Below are 20709 nucleotides of genomic sequence, written 5' to 3' on the forward strand. Positions count from 1 at the left end.
CTTAAGCATAGTTTCTCCTCTCCCAGAAATCCTCCACTGTTTGGACAGTTAACACCCACAGCAGGCCTTTAGCATGATTACAAGCTACCAGTGACAGAGTGTTCACTGCCTCTATGTAGATTCTGCCCTGTTCTTGATTTTGAAAGCAACATAATCAGGCATGTAGAGGGATCACACTGAATGGTTGAAAACGCTGGAGTGTTCTCCAGAGCCCCACCCAATTCAGCCCTAGCCCCTCAGCCTCCAGACTGCCGAGCTTGCCTCTAGGACCATTACCCGTTTCTCCCTTTAGTCTGGCTGGAGAGTCGACTGCTCTGATCCTTAAGACGCTGATTTCCCAGGCATAGACTGCTCAGAATCCCCTACTGATGTCCCCTAAGAAGCTTCATGTAGTCTGTGATTTTGTACCAGGCTTCCCAGCCTCCAGACCTCAGCATTCACATCCATCAAATGGAGGATGCGTCTCTATAAATGTCACCTTCCAGCTAGTTAAGAACCCCACCTATCCTGCCACCTTCCAGATCTGAGGAAAGCAACAGAGAAGCCAGCAGGGCCCCTCTTGAAGATGGAGGAGATGTAAGAGCAGACCCCAGGCTGGCCCCATGCCCATTTTGTCAATGTCTGCTTTGTCTGGAGCTCACAGCAAGCAGGTGAGTTCATTTTCCATTAAGGACAATTAGCTCTTCATTTGCATATGCTAAATTCGACATTTAAGGGAACAGTTCCTCCCCACCCAAACAGGATGAAAGTCCAATGACAGGCAGGCAACCTGCAGTTTGGGGCAGAGGTGTAATTGGCTCTTATTAAGGGAGATGTGGGAGATACAGGTTTTGAAATGCAAATGATTGCATCAGTCCTTCTGCCAGGCCAGCATAGGGAATGAAAGGAGGAAGCTGGGTCTCTTTTCTGCTCCATGTCTGCACAGGGCAGCCCTCCTTCCTGACCCACAGCAAGCAAGTCAGAGAAGCTGGGCAGAAAGGATTCATAATCTCCCGGGGAGTGCAAAGAGCAGGACAGAGTCACCTTCCAACAGCCCCATCCCTTGCCCGGGCCTGCCCTGTCTGAGTCAACCACTTCCTAGCCACTAAAGCAAGGTCTAGTAGCGTGTTCCACCTGAGTCCAACACTCCCAACTGCTTCCTCGTGGCTTCTCCCACAGCATACAGTCAGGAGGCCCTAAAGACCCCCACATACAGCATTTTCCACTCCTCTGCCAAGAGGTCTCCCCCTCCCACCCACCCACCCATCTCATTGTTGTTTCAAGCTAGCTTAGAGGGTGCTTCATCTGCCTTGTGAACCCAGACTGAAGCCATGGTAGCATCCTTACCCTCTCGGACTGAGACTTACTAAAAGCAGAAGAATCTGCCTCATAAGAGTTAGTCACATCATAGAAAAGAACAGAAATAAGTAGATGAAGGAAAACAGACAGAAAGAAAGATGGATGGATGGATAGATGGATGGATGGATGGATGGTTAGATGGATGGATGGTTAGATGGATGGATAAATGGATGGATGGATGCATGCATGGGAGGATGGGTACATGAATGGGTATATCAGTGGATCCCTTTTTGTACTTTATGAACCTTCCCTCTGCCCTTGCTTTAACATATAGCACTAAAGTAAGGCTGAATGAGATAAATACCACATTCTGCAACTCAGTGAGGAAATCTAGAGATGAAGGGCCTATGTCATGCCTCAGGATGCCCTACTCAAATGTGATGGCGATAACTTGGCCTCAAAGTCCTCCACTGTGATGGAAGTCGTCTACCTAACCATCTCTCCCATGTGACTGTCACAGGTCCTTACACAACCCTAACCACCCGGGCCTCTTCAGATACAGAGGTTAACTATGCAGGTACAGGCTCCTGTCTCTCTGTGTCTCTGTCTCTGAGTTTCTGTCTCTCTGTCTCTAAATTTATCTGTCTCTCTGAGTCTCTCTCTCTCTCTCTCTCTCTCTCTCTCTCTCTCTCTCTCTCTCTCTCTCTCTCTCTCTCTCTCTCTCTCTCTCTCTCTCTCTCTCTCTCTCTCTCTCTCTCTCTCTCTCTCTCTCTCTCTCTCTCTCTCTCTCCTTTCTCATAGACCACAGACTCCCAGCTGGCCACTCCAGAAGGAAGAAAGTAGTGCCAGAGCCTTTCCCAGACTGGCTTTTCAGGGTCCCAACTACTGACCCATAGATCTCACCGTTCCCTTCCAAAACAGGAAGGGCCTCCCCAGTGGCCGTGTCCCAGACATCTAGAATTGAAGCCGTGAGATAGGAGGTGTGGAAAGGCAGGGATGGGGTAAGAGCACAGAGGCAGAAAGAGCAGAAATATGCCTGGATCCACACATCGGGATGAAGACAGTAAGCAGTCTAGGCGGCCACGAGAACCATAGGGTTTGATGCTGACCTGTAACTGAATAGCCGGGAAATGACAGAATGCTGTAGGGGTGGGAGAGACTTGCCCAGGAGCTCTCATGACTGGCCCCACACGGGATTCACCTAGGACCACTTACCCCTTCTAACAGCTGGCCACCACAGACCTATTAAGTTGGAACACCTGGAGAAGAAGCAGACATCTATATATTTTAGGATCCCTGGGAGATTCCTGAATGATTCAAAGTTTGTCGGCCACTGGACTGCACAGCAGGGTTGGAACTATGAGCTACCGCACCCATTGTACAGGCTAGAAAAAACAATGCCTTGGAGGTCTCCATGTTCTGAGACATCAGGATTCAAATAGGTCTGCAGACCAGGCTCTACCCTCAAGGTGAGCCTGTTCCCACACTGAACCCTAGCGATAACCACAAAGAGACCAGGATCCTGACTCCAAGGAGGTTCCAGATCTGCAGAGGTTTCCTAAGAGAGTTTCTAAGTCGGGTGTTGGGGTGAGGTGGGAAGTGGGGTGGGGGTGGGGGAGTGGGGAGGTGTCCGCAGGCAGGAAGGATCCCAAAGACAACATGGTGAGGAGTGAGTGTTGCAAGCTAGGTGCAGGTCTATGTACTGGCCAGCTCACGCATTTCTCGTAAAATCCAAATAGTCCTTGGCTCCAGCCCAGGAACCTCTCCCATCTGACTTCATTCTCTGGCATGCGGGGGGTCTGTTCCTGGATTGTGGAGCCCAGACATGGATTCTTTATCTGTGTCTTTCCCGACATGGCTCTAAAGGCGGTGGCTTAAAGGTAGCTTCCTGGGGATTGGGGCTTCTTCCTCCTGGTCTATGCTGGAAACACAGATGACCACATGATGCCCAGGCTACAGTTGTCCAGGAAATCAGAAGGGCTCATGACAGTTCCCAGTCTCCAGTACCCAACCTATCTATTCCAAGGAACCAGACCAGCCAAGTTTTAAGCATGGGACAGCATACTCTCTCACAGCCCTCCAGAGTAGAGCAGGAACTCCAGTTCAGCTGCATTCACATGTTGGGTGACCTTGAGGAAGCTGCTTAACTCCTCTGAGGCTGGACCTAATGATAATAATGACCCTCGTCGCTCAGACATTATGAAGTCGGGGTTAATCAGGCCCATGTGGACTGTGGTGTCTTGGACATGTTATTTTATTTCTATTGCCTCAGCTAGCCTGTCTTTAAAATGGGAACAATTATACTTAAGAAGGATAAAGTGAGGATTAAATTCTTTAAAATGAGTCAATCTACACAAAGTGCTTAAAACAACATCCAGTCTATCTGCCAGGCCAGATGAGGCTCTAAGCGTGGGGCTGGCCCAGAGAGGCTCAGGGAAATGCCTGCCTCCTTTCTACCTTCAAGGCACTTTGCAGATACAGGCAGGTCACTTAGCTGCCTTCTGACAGCTAGTGGCTGGCTCTGAGCCAGCTCTGTAAAAAACACTGGAAGCGGTGCCCACTTTCTCTTCTCCGTTTCCACAAAGAGACAGAAAAACAGAAGCTTGGCTTTGGGCAATCTTAACCTTGTCCTGTTGTGTGATCCGAAGACAAACACTGGAACTCACTTGGAGATAGCTGGGCACACCATCATGCCTGCCCCACAACAACCACTAGACTGCCTCTCCTGGTGCCCTCACCCAGAGTGCCCTAGAACAGCGGAGAATGATAGACCGGAGGGTCATTTTGTTGTTCTGCTTGTTTGGGAGGGATTTGGTACAGGACAAAAAAAAAAAGCATAGACTCCAGGCTGGCCAGCATTTCCACCAATGTCCAGATAACATGGGGGCCCAACTCCCACAGAGACTCTGAGGGTCAAAAAATGTTTGTGTCTTGCCATTGACCCAGGAGATGTGGAAGAGTGTGAATTTGACCATAGGTCATTTGACCCCACCTCACCCAGTCTTTCACTAAGTCACACTCTTCAGGAACCATCTGGAAGTTTCTGCAGAACTACCTGGCTCTGAAAGGGACAAGGAACAGGGAAGTCATTGCCAAGCTATTTCAGGTCAGAATAAACTACCATGCTGCCAAACATGAGGGTGATAGGGGTTGCCAGGAGGCATGAGCAGACATACAGACACACACCACAGACACACACACATACACATACACACACACACACCCCACAGACACACACACAGACACATCACAGACACACAGACACACACCACAGACACACACACATACACATACACACACACACACCCCACAGACACACACACAGACACATCACAGACACACAGACACACACCACAGACACACACACATACACATACACACACACACACCCCACAGACACACACACAGACACATCACAGACACACAGACACACACCACAGACATATACACACACACATATCACAGACACACACACACACTATAGACAAACACATAAACCACAGACACACAACACACACATACACACAACACAGACACACACAGACATACCACACCACACACATACACACACACCACACACATATACCATACCACACACACATACCACACCACACACATTTGCCACACATGCACACACATACCATACCACATACACAACACACAACACAATGTATACACAGATACACACATACCACACCACACCCCCAAACACACATACCACACCAGACACACCATACCACCACACATACCACATACACCACACACACACACACACACACACACACACACACACACAGACACCCCTCCCTACAGCTCTATGTCCCCAGGAAGCTTCTGGAAGTACAGAGAAGTTTCCAGGACTCAGTGAAGAAAAGGTCCGAACACTACTAACTGTGAGTCCATAACACCAGATAGTCCTGATCACTACTAACTGTGAGTCTGTAACATCGGACAGTCCTGATCGCTACTGTGAGTCCATAACACCGGACAGTCCCCTCACCCCCAAGGCTGCTCCTTCAGCACCTCTGAGCCCTGAGTGCAAAGTAAGTAGGACAGGAAATGTCCTTGAGTCCTGGTGTTTACATTCTAGTCCAAAAGGTGGAGGAAATAGACACCAAAGACAGTAAAGCTGAGTGGCACAGTAGGGGGAAGTAGAGAGGCCACACCTACTGTCCCAGCATCTGGGAGGCTAAGTCAGAAAGATGAAGAGTTCAAGTCCAGCCTTCCAGCTTGGGATAGCCTGGGAGACACACAACACACAACACACACACACGCGCGTGCGTGTGCGTGTGTGTGTGTGTGTGTGTGTGTGTGTGTGTTCATATATATGAGGAGGAGGAGGAGAGAGAAGGGAGGGATGAAGGGAGGGAAGGAGGGAGGAAGGAGACCCAGACTCAAAGAACCGAGAGAAGGTTAAACAGAAGGCTCTATGAGAAAAATACTTGCCACGCAAGCATGACAAAGTTCCAACTTCAGAACCCATGTAAGGGCGAGCAGAGTACAAGTCTGTAATCTCAGCACTCTTACAGCAAGATGGAGGCAGGGACAGAAGGAGCCACAAAACCCTGAAGGCCTATGGTGACAAACCCTGATCCAGCCTCAAACGAAGTGGGAGGCGAGGACCGACATCTGGAGCGGCCCTCTGGCTTCCGTGCCCATGCTGTGGCACTTGGGAACCCATACTCCTGTGTGCACACAGTTGAAAGAGACGTAGGCCTGAGTCCAGGTGAAATGGAGCTGACCACACAGTGGCCCAGGAAGGAGAGTCACCTGCCGCACAAGGACAGAGAGGTGGGTGCTATCAGGTGAGGTCAGGATGAGAAAGGAAGGTGGGGACACTGAGGTGCAGTAGGCAGGGAAGGAAAGGGGAGGTGACAGATTAAAGATGGCTAGGCCAGCTCTCAAGACTAAAGATCAGCCCCAGATGTGTGGCCTGTGGGAGGACCCTGACACAATTTTGTTTGTGCATCTTCTTCCAGTAGCTACGTAGAGGTAAACACGGGGAACACCAGCAGAAACAAGGATCCCTTGTAGGACAGTAGGACAGTAGCGGAGAATGTGGACAGAAGGGACAGTAGAGGTGATCAGGTGCGGAGAGATGATAGACGGAGGCAGTCAGTATCTCTGTTAGCAGAGAAGCAGGTAGCGCCCAAGTGATGATGGGGACACTTAGAGACTGGTCCGAATGACAGCAAGAAGTGAGAAAGCCACCTTCATCTGAATGGAGCACCTTCTACAGACCTAACACCCATGAGAGAGCAAAGAGAAAGAGATCCTGGCTCTATTTCCTCCCGGAGGCTGGAAGGTGACTAGGGCTTTCTAGGGAACAGAGCTTTTGCTCAAGCCTGCCCATGACTTTCTGCAGAATAGAAACCAAAGGACTCAGCCATGCCCAGTGACTTGGACTCTGGCTCCTAAGTGACTGTATTGCCTGGGGCCCGGGACTCCCCAACACAGAACGGAATGTTTATTCTACACCCAGCACCAGAGCCTGCCTGGTGACACCCAAGCTCTCCTAGAACCAGAAGCATGGAAGGCCACACATGATCTCTCGACAAGAGGTAAGGAAGTGTGTTTAGTACATCCCAATGCCCTCTTCTTTTCCCTCCACCCAGAGAGGTAGATTCTTCAGGACCTCTCCCAACCTCACCTCAGGGAAACTTGGGAGCTGGAGAGCGGAGAGCCCCTTGGACTCTGAACACAGACAGCTATGACTTCAGATGCACTATCTAGGGCTTCCTTCGTAAGGCCAGAGAAAAGCCACTTGTGTGTTTGGAGATTCTATCATGCTCTGGTACCAAAGGGCTTTCTGCATCCCTTCCGGCTAACACACCGAGCAAGCACAGTGACTTCAATCTCTTAAGATGAGTATGAAGACCAACAACCTGGTTCTTCTCCATTTTTCCTTCATGTCCCAGCCTTTCAGAGGCTTTTTCTGGCCCCAGTGCTAGGATGTGTTTCTTGTTAAGGCACCGTATCCTGGCAGTGGTGATGGCCTTTAATCCCAGCACTGGGGAGGCAGAGGCAGATAGATTCCTGAGTTCAAAGGCAGACTGGTCTACAGAGTGAGGTCCAGGACAGCCAGGGATACACAGAGAAACCCTGTATGGAAAAACAAATGAGCAAAAGACACTGTACCCTAGAGTTTATCATGCTGACACCCCAGAGCTGCTCTTACTTTGGCTACCAAGGAGCCCTAGCTTCAGAAAACTGATGGTATGGATGGCTAACTCTCCATTACTATATTAGTTAGGGTTTTACTGCTGGGAATAGACACCATGACCAAGGCAACTCTTTTTTTTTTTTTTTTTTTTTTTTAAGATTTTATTTATTGTATGTAAGTACACTGTAGCTGTCTTCAGATCTCATTATGGGTGGTTGTGAGCCACCATGTGGTTGCTGGGATTTGAACTCAGGACCTCCAGAAGAGCAGTCAGTGCTCTTAACCACTGAGCCATCTCAGCAGCCCCCAGGGCAACTCTTATAAAGAACAACATTTAATTGGGGCTGGCATCAGGTTCAGAGGTTCTGTCCATTATCATCAAGGTGGGACCATGGCAGCATCCAGGCAGGCATGGTACAGGAAAAACTGAGAGTTCTACATCTTCATCTGAAGGCTGTTAGAAGACTGGCTTCCCGGCAGCTAGGACAAGGGTCTTAAATCCCATGCCCACAGTGACACACCTACTGCAACAGGGCCACACCTCCTAATAGTGCCACCAAGCATATACAAACCATCATGATTACCATGCAAAGAACCCTTCCCTGGTCCTGGGTACATGTGACTTATTGAGGATATAGATACTTTATACCTGGCCCCAGGCTCCCAGATGGCCACGGGGAGCTTTCCCCTTCCCTTAAATCCATAATATCCCCCACCCCCACCCCGCCGAGTCAGACTCTAAGTCTTCAGGCAGCATTGACAAAACATCTGGATACAGGAGCCTGGATTGTACACAGTATGAATGAAAGCCTGAAGCCAGGAGAGTGACATGACGTTCCTACCTTCGCACTGACAGGTAGGGCAGCTGGGCTCCTTATTTCTGGGCTTTGCGTATATGCATGGAAAATCGGGGCAGGAACCTAATATGAGCATCCTCAGCCAGAGAAGGGTGGTAAGTAGTAGGGGAGGCGGCGGAGGGGGCTGCTTTGCCCAAGCCACCCTGCTGCTTCTCGGAAGCAGGCAATGCCAAGCAGGCAGATGGCTGGCAGGTCCCCTCAGAGCCCTGGGACCCAGATGGTCATCCCAGCACTAGGTGAGGCATCACAGCAGCAGCAAGAGAGGACATACTGCCAGCCAAAGCCACCAAAGCCCCCATTCTAGCCAGGGGCCTCCCTGTCTTCCCTCCTAAAGCCTAGCTATTGCTGTGGCTGGGAGGCCCATGGGACCGCAGAGACACTGAAATTTGGAAGCTACAGTTCAGAGTGGCCACGTTCAGGAGGCCATAGCCCAGAACAGCCATGTCCTCCCAGGGAAAGCCTCCCCCATTCCTGTTGCTGGTCTGTCAGCAGACCAAAAAAAAAAAAAAAAAAAAAAAAAAAAAAAAAAAAAAAAACAACTGTCCTCTCTTCAGTCTTACAGCCAGGCTGTGAGTCCAAGTCACCTCCAGACCTCTGCATCTCCCTTGGGGTTTCTTGGTCTCAGGAAAAGCACTAATAATAGACTCTAATACTCCTTAAGGGCCTGCCAGAGACAGTCAGGAGTTCTCAGAGCTTCATGGGTAAAAACCAATCCCTGTAATGTGAAAAAAAAACAAAAAAACAAAAAAAACAAAAAACAAAAACAAAAAAACCTGAGAGGCAAGTCTGTTGAGATCTCCACTTTACAGTTGAGGAAATGGAGACCCAGAGAAGATGCAAAGATCCTAAATCATACACCAGGAAATAAGAAAGCCAGACGTCTGCCTGGCAACCTGGCTCTGGAGCCCGTGTCCTCAGAAATATCATCTGTCCAAAGCCACTGTGGGTCCCATACTCCACTATGTCAGGGAGCTGAGACATATCACTCAGGCTCAGGTGTAACGTGTCAAGAAGTGAACTGCCCATCACAGACACACAGCTGCCTTGGTGGAATTGTCTAGACAGTGGGTAAGGACAAGCCTAGGTCACCCCTGCATCAGACAGAATAGACTAATGTCCCTGAGGCCAGGCCTTGAAGTCTTGGAGGAAGTGTGGGGACCTTAGAGAAACATGCATACTGACACAAGTTCATTCAATCACATGCTTATGAACATGTGCTCACACGCACATGTGTGAGCTTGTACATGTGTGTCCCTGGACACAGTAGCTATTCTGGTAAACAAAGGACATGACTAAGTCCCCTCAAGTGTGGAAGCCCCTGACTACAGGAAGTATGCTCCCCCTTAACAAGTGCCTGAAGGACACTCCCTTCCCCCTCTCAGCCTCACTTTCCCCACTGTTAGAGGAAGGGGTTGTCTGAGGTCATCTCCAAGGTCTTGGGACTTCTTGCTGCCTGGCCAGTCACCTGCAATGTTCTGTTGCCAGAGATGGCAGGAGCTGTGACTCAGCAGCAAGGAGCAGCATAGGAGCTGCCCACTGTCCCCTTCCCCCAACACACACAAAGGGCATCTTGTTACCACAGCCTGCCAGCAGGCAGGGAGGGCTGGGAGGTAAGGGGCCAGGATGCCTGTGTCAGCAGGACTGGGGGCAGGGCTCAGTTAGAGGCTCTGCCAGGGCCATCAGCTGGCTGGCCAAGGATCCCCAGCAGTGGGCAAGGCCTTGGGCAGGCAGGCAGTCCTGAAGAGCAGTCTCAGGAAATGGCCAGCCCCGGGGTTCTGTATGCAACCATGTTTGTCAAGCTCCCTTTTCGTATCATTATTTTTCATTTGGATTCTAAATGAACCTTGTGCACCCAGCAGCAGCCTCAGGCCTGGAATTTCCCAGCTGTGTGGGCTGAAACCACAGCCCCTGCTCAGAGCTTACCAGATGTGAGACTGGGGCACAGTCACTTTTCCAATCTGCAAAATGGGAGTGCTGAGTGGAAAAGATGCTTAAACCACACTCTCCAGTGGGGCAGGCGCCATCTCCCGGGGGGGGGGGGGCAACACTGGTCAGGACACCCTGGTACCTTCCTTGTGGCTACTGGCTCTGTCACTTTCTTGCTTTAGATCCTAGGCAAAGCACTTTCCCCTTCTTACCTCCGTTCTCTAGTCAGTAAAATGGGGATGGCTGAAAGGCAGCAGAAACAAAATAGAAGATTCTTTCTGGACAGACATTACCTGGCATCATATTCTGACACTGAACAAAGGACAAGCCAGGAGACACTCAAAGAGTCTGTGCTAGTAAATAAATGAGTCTGCAGTTCTGCTCCCATAAGTGTGTACATGGTGTGCATACATATGTATATGCGTGCATGAGTGGGCAGGCAGGGAATTTGAGGCCAGTTATTTGAGCATTGAGGCCATTATGTGAACAGAACAGGGTCCAAAGCAAAGGCTCTTGGAGGCCCTTGTCCTCCTTAGGACCACTGGGCTCTTGTGGCTGGTTTGTGATGCCCAGCTAGCCATATCCTTGCGGAGCAAACTGGTGGCTGCAGACGCTGCATCCTCCAAGCACTGGGTGGAGCTAGTGGCCAGCTGCCCCCTAAATCATGCATTACAGTCCCAAGGAGCAGTACATGCACATGAACACCCCTCAGAGTTGCACTCCCAACATTTTCCATAAACTTCTGTGCGTGGGCATCTCCTCTGATCAGCATCTGTAGGTCTCTTACACCCCAGAGAAAGGATTCTGTATTCTGTCAGGAACATCTAACTGACAGGTTCTCAAAAACTAATGTGTAATGGGTGCTGCTTCGTCTATGAGATCCTCCAAATGCTACCGAGCTCCCAACGTTCTTTGTCCCACTTGATACATGAAAGTGAAGTCCAAACAGGTGAAGGAAGGCCTTCAGACAGGGGTCAGGTACGTCAGGCCCATGGGGTCAGAAAATGAGAAAGGTAGGCACAGATTTGGGGGACGAGGGAATATGAAGGATCATAACCCAGACACCTAGGCAGAGCACAGCTACCATCTACCTTGCATGAGCATAGACCCTCCCCTTAGTGGTGGGCTTAGAGATAGCTATGAACTGTCAACAGGCGAGAAAACAAGCCAGTATGAGTAAAGGCTCCCTTCAACCATCCTCCACTCCTAGGGAAGAGCCTAAGACTTCTTGGCAAACAGTGTTTCCTTTTGGGCAGTGCCCAGGTAGAGCATAGGCCTCAGGCACAGATTACCTGGTCTCTTCCTCCCCTGGTTGCATCAGTGACTGAGTGTGGGAGGCCCTTTGCAGGAAGGCAGACCCACCCAGGCTGAGCAGAGCTTCCTGACACAACATCCACTGCATCCCGAAAGGAGGAAGATCAGTGGTCCCAAGGGCCACATCACAGAGGAAAGACTGCATTGTATTGGGTTCCCACTGCACAGGAGGCAGTTCAAATTTACCATTTAGCAAATCTTCACTGAATGCCCTTGAAGTACCAGGCCCGGGGCTAAGTATAGGAGCCCAGGAGAAAAAAGCAGAGAGGGCCCGTGAGCTCACAGAACTCACACGCCAATGAGGGATGAACACAAATGAGCTACAGGAAAAGAGGAAGGTCCCACAGTGGGTACACTTGCCTGGCCTTGCTAACAAGGGAAGACTTCTGTAGGAGGTAGCACTGAGCAGGATCTCCCAAAGGGTGAGCAGGAGCTATACAGAACAAGAGAAGGTGGAAATGTTAAGGACTAGAGATATCTAGGCAGATGGGAACAGGCACCCACAGCTTTCACAACAACCATAGAACATGGGGACAAGTACCCCACTCTACAATGGAGGAATCTAGGACTCCTGGGTGACTGAGTCAGGCAGAAGAAAGTGAGGCCCATCGAGCTGGGCAGCTTGTTTTGACCCTATCCCACACACTGACATCTCCAATGAGCCTTAGCTCATTTCCAGTCCATTAGCCAACCCTGATACAGCAGCATCACCCTCTTTAAGGACTGCTTTGAGAGGCTTCTGATGCTACACGCAAGCTCTGTGGGACATTGTCGTGTTTGTGTAGTGGGTTTGGTCCATTATGGTGTGTGTGTGTGTGTGTGTGTGTGTGTGTGTGTACACTTCTGAGATATATGGAATGCAGTTCCTTGTGCATGATAGACAAGCCATTCTATAACTAAGCTACAGCCCCAGTCCATGATTGATTAGTAATGTCTGCTGTCGGCAGAAAAGTGGAAGCCTTTATCCCTTGTTCACCATAACCAGGTAAATGCCTTCAGGCATCTGGGAAGATGCAACAGAAGTCCCTGTCCCTTTCCCATGGTTGGTCTCAGTGACAAGGGCAAAATTCTTACCTTTTGACTCATGTTGTAATGTAGATAGACAAACTAGGAAGTTTGGGCCACAAAAAGCACTAGATTGAGTTTCCTCATCTGTACATGAGTAAAACCAAAGGGTCCTGGAGGCTCTGAGTTCTAGAAAAACAAAGTAATTCTCCAGCCCATGACCCGTGAGCACATAACGGGTTTGCATGAAGAACTGAATACCAACTCAGGGTCCTGAGCTGAAGACTAGGGGAAACAGAGACCAGAGGAAAATGGCGGGCCTCAGGCCAAGGTTGCTATCTGAGTGTGGTGCGTGATAAATGGGCTGGTACTGAAAGGTTTGAACCGTGACTAGCAGTCACAAAGCCAGGGAAGGAACAATGGAATCAAGAATGGAGAGCAAGCCCTCTGACTTGTCACCTACCTAGGTTGGCCCAGAATCCCCTTTGCTTCCCAGCACATGGGATGAGGACCTCAGAGAAGCCTCCCTGGCCATGCAGACTTAAGGAGGTCCCTATGCTGCCTATGTGACTCCCTGTGAGCCCCTCGGCGTTTCCGCAGTTCTGGTTCCTTCTGGTACATTTCGGTTCTTTCCGTGGTCTGCTTGTCTCAATGGTCTATGAGCCTCAGGGGATAGAGATGAGATCTGTTTCACACCCTGGGGGCTCACCTCCTCACTCAAGTCACTGTTGTCCAAACAGTGCATTGGCTACAGCCGGCAGGGGTCAGGTCCTCAAATACCTGACAATTCATGCAGATAAAGTAAATGAGGGGAGACATGCCCTGTTAAACCCAGAGCAGTAGCAACCACATGGCACATTCCTCCCTGTGTTCAGGGCTGGCTGCACGGCAGCATCTTGACTGGGTTTATTTGACATATATGCAAATTACACATTTATAAACACCATGGGGGAAAAGCTATTTCCCAAGAAATATGCTCTTTTCCATTCTTTAGAGTAAATGATACTTTTATTTTTTTTACTGATTTAGTGTGTGTGTGTGTGTGTGTGTGTACATTCATAAAGCCTAGGTTTGAACCTGAGACCTTGTGTATGCTAATCAGGTGCTCTAACACTCAGTCCTATTCCCCACTTTTCTATCCTTTTTACTTTGCTTACTCTTGTTAGAGTTATAGGTGCCAAGAACTATTTCTCTACTCTGCATAAACACAATGGGCCAAGCGTGCGGATCAACCCTCTGTAGCCTCAAATGGCCAGGTGGTTCTTCACATGGGCCCCTGAACCTCCACTCTCAACAGCACCACCTAAGGCTTGCTAGAACCCCTCAGGCAATTCTCACTGCAGCTCCGGGTGGGTGCAGCAGTGGGAGGTTTAAGACCCTCAGCCTCCAGGCCTCCAGGCAAGTCTCCTGCCTGATCAAGTTAGAGAAGAGCAGAGACTGTGGCAAACTGAAGAACATGAATCTTCCCCAAAGGGACCCTGAGGCTCAACTCCAGTCTACCTACGTCCACTGTGTGGCAATGTAAGCCGCTAGCAGGCCTGTAAGCCCAGCCTTGTGAGGTCCGAGCTAGGAGTATCTGAAGTTCGAGGCTAGTCTTAGCTACATCTCAAGATCCCGCCGAAAAGGAAGAAGAGAGGCACAAAGAAGCGGGAAGACAGACAGGGAAAGGGAATATCAGTCAGCGCATCTAAATATGGAAAGACCACATCTCTATATGATATTTTCGCACCTAAGTATTGGCGGCATTTTTGAGTTTGTTTTTAACCCCATAAGGACTAAAGAAACTTTTTTTATATATAGTTGAAACCAGCCCAAGAACAGCCATAGTATGACTTGAGGAGGTGGAGATTACACAGGGAATGTTCTATCAAGAGGCTTGAAGCCCAGGCTATTATTATCGCTACCTTAGTGCTGATGCTCCCACAAAGTGTGGACTGCTTCTAAATCCTCAATTTCCAGAGATAGTCTACAGGTCCCGGCCTCTCTCTGGGCCAGAAGATAAACAAGATGGAAAATTCTAGACCCTGATGATCACAGCCCAGATCAGGAAAGGGGTAGAGAGTAAAACCATTTCCTGAGCCAAACTTATGTTGTTGGCCACAGGCATTCTCTCTTAACTCCTGCAGCCAACCTATGGAGGAGAGAACCATGCGTATTTGAAAGGTAGGTTCAGACAGGTCAAATGATTTGCCCTACGTCCCAGAGTTGGCAGATAAAAGAGTCAGGCTGTGGACCTACCTGCACCCCAGCCTGTGTAGATCCTAGTCTTTCAAATTGTCAATCAACTACAGGATGGGAGAGTTCCTGGGGAAAGGCCGGGGCTCCCCTGCCACCTCCTTCTCTGTCCAGGACACGGTGAAGGCTACCAACCAATGTCAGAGTGCTGACCCCTGCGAGTCGGAACTAGTGATGCCTCTGTGATAGGCAGAGATCTCAGAAGAGGGAAGCTAGCCCATGCTTGGCTTCAGTTTTAGAGTCTCTCTCTCTCTCTACATGGAAGCTCCAAGCCCAAGTCAGGGAGAGCAGGGCCCAAGGTTGAAGGTTCTGGACCCAGCCAAGAATCTTGAGTCCTCCTTCCTTGTCTCAGTCTCCACACCCTTCTTCCTTTGGGCCTAGCCACACTCCTGGCCCTCTATGGCCCAGGTAAGTATGGATGGTTGCCAGAGATTCTAGGGAAAATGACCTGCTGGTGACCCCATGTGGTCACAGCCCCAGAAGAGTTGGGCTAGCCAAGGTCCTGCCCTCCCCCGGGCCCTGGGGGGGAGGGGGTCCCACAGGTAGAATGTGAGATTACATTCTCATGGCCACAGGCCACGGTGGGGCTGACCCACAAGGCTTTGTCAGAGCCCTCAGATATCAATCAGCACCACCAGCCTGCATGGGACCACAACTGGCTGGACACTGAAGTCAGACTGGCCAGGTCCTAGCAGTCTGCTGGGGCCCTGAGGTCTCACTGTGAGAGATGGCCCCAAATGACCCACAGGAGCACATAAGAGAGAAAGGAAAAGACAAAGTAGAGGCAAGATAAGTAAATGGATTCGGAGTCAGGAAATGGTCATCCAGTACACACACACACACACACACACACACACTACAGACACACACACACACACACACACTACAGACACACACACAAATGCACTTCTGTTTCCATATGTGCACTTCCTTGTGTTCCAGTATCCATAACACACATCCCTGTATTCCTCTGCACATACTGTGTGCATGAACCAACCCTGCCCCCATGCCTCCCCCAACTCTCTCTCACCCGCCCCCCACCCCCTGTCCTTCTGAGCATGAGTCCTACACTACACTAGCAGAGTAAACCCAGCCCGGAGTTGACTGATGGCATCGCTTTTGTCAAATGTCAGGGTGGAGCGTTTACAACATGGCTTTCTCCACCAGACAAGGACACCATGTCCCACTCACACTAAGGCAAAATGTTTGTGATGACTGTGGCTAAGAACAAGCCTGAGAATCAAGGTCCTGGGCACCCCCACCCGGGATTGGGGGTGGAAGGGAGACAAATCCGGGTTGTGCGATGCTCTCTGCGCAGCCGCAGCCTGGCTGACTTCTGGGCCCCACCAGGAGGTCGCCTAGCCTAGCGCAGCCAGGAAGTCAGTTCGGAGTGACAGCTCCCCCCTACGCTGTTTGTTTATTCATGACTCATTCGCCTCCACAGACTGGCTCTTCTTTCTTCTAGAAGGAGGGAGGACAGGAGCGGGCGGGCAGGCGGGCGGGCGGGAGGGAGAGGACGGGAAGGGGAGAGGCCGGCTCCACAATAAACAATGAGGCAGCTGAGGCCCGGCGGGAGCAGCGGCCCAGGCATCCCAGGCCCGCCTGCCCGAGGCTCTCTGTCCCCTATCCCGCCGCCACCTCCGGGCGACCCGGCGGGAGCAGCCGTAATTGGATCTTCGTCGCCTCCTCCCCTCCCCGCCCCTCATCGGGGAGTCGGTTAAAGACCGGGTACCTCGGCATCACCGGCGGATCCCAACCTGTGATTTGGCTGCCGGGCTTCCCCAGGGCGGCTCGGCGACACCCTGCAGGCCGGGCCCTCCCCCACCGCTGGCCCTGCGTAGGTCCCGGGGTCCCCTCCGCGCAGACTCCCTCGCCTGCTCCGGGATAACAGGAGGAAGCGAGGATCCCAGGCTTCAAGGGCCTCATTGTTCTGCCTGGAGGGGCACGTTGAAAACGCCCCAGGATTCGCTTCCTGTGAAACAGCCCGGGGTGGGGGGTGGAGAGGAGATCCACTGTGGAAACGCGTTACCCCAACCCTGAAAGCTACCCAGATTAGACAGGGAGAAGGACATTGTTTTGATTGTTGATGGCTCTTTCTTTTTCTTTCTTTCTTTTTTCCCCTCGTTTGGGAACCCACCCCACACCTCCTTCCCTCCGCGGGACCAAAGCTGAGTCTTTCGTGCTGTTGAGCAAGTTGGAACTGTGGGGCCGTTTTTGTTGTTGTTGTTGTTTTTTTTTTTTCCTGCATAAATAAGGCCAGTGAATGGCAGAGCCAGATATAAAGTCTGATTCAAAGATTCAAAAGAAAGCAGGGGCGATGAGGTGGGCATGCCAGAGGAAGCATTCCCCCAGCATGGCTCTCTGAGTCATGTCTTGCACCAGGAGGGGAAAAACAGACCACATCGGGCCACAATATGTCACATGCCTCCAGCAGAGGCATGGGCCTGCACGGCACTGTGGGGGACCTAGCTCCTTCCTCCCCAGCTGGGTCAGCAGAGTGAGAAGAGGCATGGACAGACAGAGGTGGGGGCTACTGGTCCCAAGGCCTTCTCCCCACCCTCTCCTAATTGTCCTTGGATAAAAATGATGCTAAGAGGGTGCAGTGCACAGAGCCTGCGATGACAGGTTCTTTTATACCCCATATACAGAGAAGGAAGTTGGGTCTAGAGTCTAACAGTCCATAGGTGGGGGAGGCAGCCCAGCAGGTCACCAACACTTCCAAGCCCTAGACTGAGACATCAGGACATGAGGATGGTGACAACTACCTGAGGGGCTCCATCCAGGTGAGATCCTTCACCTCCTCTGCCTTTTATTTTTGCCCCAGCCTCATCACCCATCGAGTGCCTTTCTTATCATGCTTGGCAGTTTGTCTTCCTGCCCCTTACATGCCATCAAGAATGCAAGCTCCATGAGTGAGGGATGCTGGTTGGTTCAGGAATGAATGAATGGATTCTGCACACAAAAAACCACGTTTGTGGCCCGGAGATTTCCTGAGTCATTCATGGATGGATGGATGGGTGGATGGATGGATGGATGGATGGATGGATGGATGGATGGATGGATGGATGGGTGGATGGAGGGATGGGTGGGTGGGTGGATGAATGAGGTTTCCTTTGTTGATCATTTCTCCTATCTTTGTGCATGTATGTAACTGCAGACCTGGCCACGCTTGCCACTCCTGTGCTTTCCTCTGGTCACCTTCTCCTCATTGCTCTTCGTCCCTCCAGGCCTGACTGACCCTCCCTTCCTTACCTCCCACTTACCCTTCTAGATCCCTGCTTCCTCTGAAGATACATCTTCTGTCCTGTGGGCCTCCCAATTGATCCCATGCCTCTTTAACATCCTGGATGGGTTTCTGGATCATGATATGATTAGTTCCACGGGGATGGGGTTTCCCCTAAAGCCCAGTGTCACCTGTTGCATATCTACAAGGCACTCCACTTTTCCAGTGCCTCTCCTCTCCCTGGCCACAATCCCAACTCACTGTCCTTTGCTCAAAGCCTGATGTCACCTGCTGGGTTTTAGCATCCACATGGCCCACCTGATACATGGAGTCTCTAGACCATTAGCTCCCATCTCCAGAGACTTTGTTCCCTAATGTCCACCTCTTGTCTATGGCCCACCTTGGACCAGGCTACCCCTTCAAGCCTGCGTCTCTCATTTCAACTTCAACCATTTGCTCTTTGGTCTCGTTTTCCAACTGTTCCAATAGTATGGTCATCTGAGGAACGCTCTCCTGCACCCCAAAATCCTGACTACACCATTTTCTCTTCACTCATCACTCATTTTTGCAAACCACACCAACCACATCCCTCCCAGTCATAGGCCCAGGCTAGCCTGAACAGTGATTCAGGGCTGCGTCAACATGGGGGCTCCAGGCTGGCACAGTGTCCATTGACTGCCTCTTTCCTATCTCCCTATGAGTTGTTCTCTGCCTCCCTGACCATTTTGCATTACCTCAGGACTGTCCATTCTGGAGACACGCAACTCCATCAAAGTCGTGAAGTCCTTCTTCTGTGACCTATTGCCTCCCGACCCACACTGTTGCCCTTCAGAAAGACTGGCGAGGGGACACACTCCTTAGGCCACAGACGTCCTGACGTCTGTCTCACCCTGAGTCCCAGAGCCTCGTCCCTCTCTCCCCACGCTTAACCACTGAGCTTTCCCACCCAGTGCCCTCCGTGTCTCCATCCACCATGTAGCTACGCAGTCATGCAGTTACTTTCTCTTACTCTCTGTCCTTCTGGGGCTACTGGAATGGATGCGTTTCTTTGTGCCTGGGCCCCTACCCCTGCCTCCCCAGTCATCCTTAATCTCTTGTAGAGCCTTCCTCTTCTCTCCTCTAAAGGTCAAGGCTACAGGAGGCTGATCTTCCTCTGCGAGGCCATTGTGTCTCCTCCAGGGGTTATGGTGTCCACCCCTGTCTTGCGCCACACCTCTGTTAGACGTTGTGCTCAGCTGGATCATGCCTTCTGACTTCCATGTGCTGGCACTGCCACTTTCTCCTGGTATTCTTCCCGCTCCACAACCCATGACTTAGCACAGATGCGATCAGCCTTGATCTGAAGCTTGCTCCAACCTCCTCCCATATCTCCTGCTGGGCTCAGCCAGGAGAAACTGGCCTGGACTCGAGCTCATCCCGGGCATCCAGGACTCGGTCTTACCACCTGACCTCTGCAGGGTTTATCAATTCATTCTTGCCCGAGCTATTGCCATCATCTCCCCACCTCTTGCCCTTGCTTACTGTGAATCAGCTGCTTCAAAACTGTCTAAAACACAGACTCAAACAAGTTTCTTGCCAGTTCTAAAGCCTACATTGATGAACTTCAGCTACTAAGGGTACAAACCAACCTGGTCTCGGGGAGACCCCCAGCACCCCACCCCCCACCCCCAATTCATGCATAAAGCACTGATCACTCCACCCAGCTTCAGGCTGAGCTAACCCAAGCTAACCTGAGCTAACTGCACGCAGCACCCTGCCCCAGTCTACTCAATTCTTTCTTGTCTTTCCAGACACTATCCCAGGCTTCTCTCCTGGGAAGTCTTCCTGATTCCCTGCTCTTCCCAGAATGCTTTGCTCTGTGATCAAATTCCAAGGTTAAGGGGCCTGCTGAAGAGGCCATCTTCTCCAAAGGCCACAGGACTTTTTCTTGATGTCTGTAGCCTCTGTACCAATTAGGGGCCCAGCAGAGACAAGGAGGAGGGTATCCTTCTCATGCCCAGCTGCCCCTTCAAGGGCTGCCCCAAGGACAGGCCAAGGGTAGCTCACCCTTCCACTCAGAATGCTTAAAATGCAGGATGACTTTCTTGGACTGGACACACTTCTGGTGGCTGAGAGGTGATGGAGGTTAGCAGCTTTTGAACCTGTCAGGTCCAGCACCATTAATTTTGTCTGGTTCTGCTACTAACCATGGTGGCACCTGAGCTGGTTTTCTCTGGCTCTGGGCCTCAGTTTCCCCTTCATAAAGGATGGAGACAGAAGAGCCTTGGAAGAACTACATATAGAATTCCTGCAGGCTTTGGGTGAAACTTTTCCCACGTACACAGGAACCTTGAAGACCCAGGCTCCCCTCTGCTCTCTCTGTGTCTTGTAGGTCATCTTGGCCCCCACACAACTCTGTCTATCAAACATAAAAGCAGGAACGTGGGCTCAGGATGTATATAACTAAGTAGCCCAAGTGCTTGCCTAGGATTCGCAAAGCCCTGGGTTGGGTTTATCCTTAGCACAAAATAAATGGGGCAATGCTGGCACACATCTCAGCACTCAGATGTAGAGGCAGGGGGATCACAATTCCAAGGCCATACTTGGCTACATATTAAGTTTGAGCTAGCCTGAGCAACATGAGAAACAATATTAAAAAAAGAGGAGGAAGAGGAAGGAGGAGGAGGAGGAGGAAGAGGAGGAGATGGTCAACCAAAACCACCAGCTTA

At 50.8% G+C, this 20709-nt stretch overlaps 1 long non-coding RNA gene across 1 annotated transcript in view; it reads right to left on the minus strand.

Annotated features, from left to right (window-relative positions):
* The window catches only part of LOC115064542, a 55159-nt gene extending 38469 nt beyond the window's left edge, over positions 1-16690 (minus strand). The window contains exon 1 of the long non-coding RNA XR_003844370.1: positions 16511-16690. This is a non-coding gene — a long non-coding RNA (uncharacterized LOC115064542). The remainder of the gene's footprint in view (positions 1-16510) is intronic.
* Between the last annotated feature and the right edge of the window lie 4019 nt (positions 16691-20709).

Source organism: Mus pahari, chromosome 8 (assembly GCF_900095145.1).
Source record: "Mus pahari chromosome 8, PAHARI_EIJ_v1.1, whole genome shotgun sequence".
Taxonomy (NCBI): Eukaryota; Metazoa; Chordata; class Mammalia; order Rodentia; family Muridae; genus Mus; species Mus pahari.